Genomic DNA, 4,679 nt, shown 5'->3' with positions numbered 1-4,679 from the left:
TGTTTAATCACTTTTGTCTCAAATTCCGAACAGCAAAGATGCATTTTTTTTAAATCATGCCTTTTGAACTACTGGATCGATTTATATGATCGATATATCAAATTAAAGTCAATAAGCTAGTCTTTTTTGGAAAAATGTTATAATCGCAAAAAAATGGATTTTGCTTTTGTAATTATTGATTGTATTTGCTTTTTATAGTTTAAATGGTTTCGGGACCAAGGGCACTATATCGGTATCGATACCTGTAAATGAACGATGCTTGTTTTTCACGGAATTCGCTAACGCAAACATTTTATCATTGGTTTCGACCAAGGATGGAAAACAAGGGAGCATGATGTGATTTACGATTAATCGCAAACTGCACAGATCGCAATCTGTACAAACTGCGACTAACTGTTAATCCTCACCCATCATAACCAAATGATTTTCTCTTGGTAACTCTGAGTTGACCAAAGCATTGCTAGACCGAAACTAGTTCGAATAATTGAGTTACTCTCCTTCCTCGTTTTGTTTACAACTCCTAACAAGAATTTGCTCCATGGGAATGAGTGTCTCTATGACGTACGCTTTACGATTCTCGCTCTCTCGTCCGGGCGTTCAATTTTCCTTTCCGAGTGGGGGTAATACTCATACAACTCAAATGGATAATGAGTATCTGCTATTACAAAGCTGAGAACTTTTTTGACGTTTTCTTTTACTATTGATTCATTCAAAAAAAAGGCTTTATTTTTAAATGTTTTCTTATCCTGAGACTGGCTCATCATATTGCACTGCTGACTGAACTGAAAAATGAACGATGCTTGTTTTTTACGGAATTCGCTAACGCAAACAGTTTATCATTGGTTTTGACTGTCACTTTTTTGCAAATGTCTAATATTATAAATTATAGGCTGTATTGATACCAGTAAATGATGTCAAAATGAAGTCTATACCTTAAAGAATGTCTGTGTTTTCATTATTCGATTATTTATAACATAAAAATTTAGTAAATTTATATTTAAAAATGAAGTGTTCAGAATTTGAGACTGTTTGGAATAAGAGACAAAACGGTACATATCAGATGTGAAAAAGTTTATTTTCATTCATAATTTCTGTTTTAAAGTGTGTATTCGTTCCACCTGACGTTCCACCGCGAAAGTATTTCGTCTGTTTCGGTTCTACTTTCTTTGATCCGGACCGACCTGTTTCGGGTTGAGTTCGGAGTGATTCGGGTCGGCTTTCGGCACGTCGGCAATGCCGGGTGGCACGTCCACACTTATTCGGCTCTACCGAGCGGCTAAAGCCGAACGATGCTGATTGGCGTGATGTGGACGCGTATTTGTATCACTTTAACGTGTTTTCGAACCAATTCCAGTCTTTTTTTAAATGTCAATGGAAAGGTAAAGTTGATCATTTGTTGTCGGAAACGGAAACACCTTTCTCGCGGTTTCATTAACTCATGATAAACTATACCCTGCTGGTCCCAACATACGCAGAGCATCGTCTTTCGACCGAAACGATTTTTTTTTTAATGGGTCTACTTTACCAGGTGAAAGCCATGATTTTTTTGCGCTTGGAGCTCTCGAAATAACGCTAAAAATCGCGTACGATGCGCATAGACCGCTTTGTTTCTTCAAATAAAAAAAAACTTGAGAGGCAAATGCCACGAACGCACTTTATTTGGAGCGACATTTTCAATATGCAGAACATTCAAGTTAATTGGAATTTTGACACAAATTGGCACCACTATATATTAGGAAAGCGATATGGCGTAGTGATAATCCATAATCCATAATCCCCTCACGCTATTCAATTCTATCACGCTAAGTTCAATTCTCACTCCCGACATTCTTCCAAAAATGGAAACAAAAGTGTCGAACCAGCCAAAAGTGATGAAACACACTATAATACAGAAAAAATCTACTGTATTTTTGAAGTTTAATGTCCAATAAAACAAATACAGGTCGGACTCGATTATATGTGATTCGATTATATACAGTTTTGGACTCGATTATATACAGTTTGGAAACAAATATTTTTAGAAGAAATGTAACCTTTCAACGTTGAGGTAAATTACATGGCTATTACATGTACAGTGGGGTAAAAATAGTGATTTTTGAAGATTTTTCTTGATTTTTTTTTTAATTGACAGAATCTAGTTTAATTGATTCTAGTTTAATATATTTTTTAAGGATAAAATTAATGATAACGCATCAAAAATTATTTACTTTTAAGTATTGCACTTCCAAAATGTTATTAAAATACACTAATTTAGATGTTCCACTACTGTATCCTGTACTGAATTTTCTCATCTTTCAAATGAAAGCAACAGAATCGTCTTCCGTAGCTTACTTTTCAATGTAGAAAATAGAAAATAGAAATAGAAAAAAAGTTCTATAACTCTGTCATTGTTGAAATTCGAACATATGCGTAGAAGGATTTGTTTTCATCAAATCTGATCGTCTATCACTTCCTGAGAGAATCTGGATAATTTTTTTTATGTAAGAAAAGTGTTTTCTGACTTTAAGGGGATGAATCAAAAATCAAATTCCTCTTTTATATTCAAAAAACCAAAAATACATGCAAAAGAAAAAGAATGAAAAAAATATTTCTTTTGACTCGATTATATGCAGGATTCGATTATATACAGTGAACAGAAATCAAAAACTGTATATAATCGAGTCCGCCCTGTAATGTTATAATGTCATAATGTCCAATCGAAGGAATGCACGCAACCCTGCTAGCAACTTCTTAAACACCAACCGGACAATTTCAACTCACACACTTGGTACACGACATATTTTCAGTTAGCCTAGTTTGAGTCTTTTTTTATCAACATGTTGTTTATCGAAGATGACAGTTAATTTATGAACTCGTGAATTTCGAACTTCCACAGTTTCGTATGCTTGCTAATGTCTGCCACTTTTGTTACCCCAGTTGCCGTTTAAAACTCCTGCCCAGGAAGCCCTTTTGAAGTCTTCCTTATCGTGGATTTCGTCATCCAGTGAGTCTTTATCTTCTTAGAAGTCAACGATTCGGATCGTTTCCCTAGCTCGATACATAGTTGTAGAAGAAAACTCGTTCACAACATCCCGGGAGAAAAGGTTGGGATTCTGCTTGATTGATTGATTTTTTTTTTCTATTACAGAAGCTTTAAACTACAAAGGTCATTTGGTTATAGTCTTGAAAAAGGCGTATTAAAAGTACAATCAATGAATGGTCCTGGATTGAAGCCACTGTCATTCATAATAAGTGGACGCGCAACGTCTATGGCTACGGAGACTCTCGGGGTTCCGCTGGAAATGTCTAACTGGTGACATCTCAGACAGTACAAGCACAACCAGAGTTGCCAACGAAATTTTTGAAAAACCAGGAAAAAGTTTGAAAAAAACTGGAAACAGCCGGGAAGAATCGTTTTTCTCAATTTTCTTTATATGGGCTGTAAAAATTATCATATACTTTTTTATAAGAATTACCATATATATGTTTAATATTCGTTATTCTGTTTGTGATGTCTACATAATTTTTGTTTTTATATTCTGAAAACAACCGTTCAACGGTTGTTAAGATATGCGGTAAAATCAGAATTGTTGTATAAATAAATAATCGAATAAATTTATAAATGAATAAATGATGTAAAAAAATGGGTTCATTACTGCAATCCAAAGTAAAGAAAGTCAAAAAGCGATTCTACAGCATGACAACGCTTGACCTCACGATGCTAATTTTCAAGACCTACTTGAAAGCACTGAAATCAGAAATCCTACTAATTGCTATTGCGCCGTCCAATTGTTATTTGTTCCTTTCGATGGCACATGGCCTGGTTAATTACATATTTTTTGCAGGGTAGATGGGAAAATGTTACAACTAGCGATGGGAAATATTTTGAACGACTCATTTGTAATCTTTTTCATATTAAAGTTGCGTATTACCATCCAATTTTATACATAACTTTAGCAGGTACGCTGTGAAAACTCTACCAGAAATCGTTCTTTGTACATTGTGAACAGTGTTGTCACACGTACAGATTTATCTGGAATGGCGCAGCTTTTTTCGTTATTTTTGGTACAGATTCTGTACGGTACAGAGTACAGATTTTCGTCAAAAAGTACAGATTGGTACAGATTTTTTCCATTTGTGAAATTTCTTACATATGAACAAAGCAACATTTAGGTACATGACGACTTTTACGCCGCAGTATCGCTTGGTGCTGCTGATCTTAAAAGCATTAACAAAGCAATGATTGATCAGTTTCATAAGGACATATCAAATTTGAAGAAAATTTGAAAAGCGACAAGAATGTTAGGTTGGAATAGCAGCAGAAGAAATTATCAGAGCAATGGAAAGCGAAAGGATATTTGTCGCAGTTTTTTCGTGGAGCTGATCAAACAAATGCGAAAAAGATTCAATTTTGATGATTCGACGCTCAAGTCTCCGACAATGTTAAATCCCAGAAACTTTTCCAATTTGGCTATCATTAACGTTGTGTTAGAAGCTAGATTCTAGAAGCGTATTCAGGATTCTGTAGCCTAAAGATAAAATTACTCCGTAAGGAAATCACGCTTTCAGAAAATGAGCATGTGCAGGGTTGGTGGACAAAAATTGGATGGCTAAAAAGAATTGATGGTTCGCTCGCTATTTCGGCGCTTCGATACCTTGTTTGTACCGTTCTCACTATGCCTCACTCCTCGGCAACTGTC

The sequence above is a fragment of the Toxorhynchites rutilus genome, chromosome 2 (assembly GCF_029784135.1).
Source record: "Toxorhynchites rutilus septentrionalis strain SRP chromosome 2, ASM2978413v1, whole genome shotgun sequence".
NCBI lineage: Eukaryota > Metazoa > Arthropoda > Insecta > Diptera > Culicidae > Toxorhynchites > Toxorhynchites rutilus.
Note: the sequence above shows the minus strand (reverse complement) of the source record.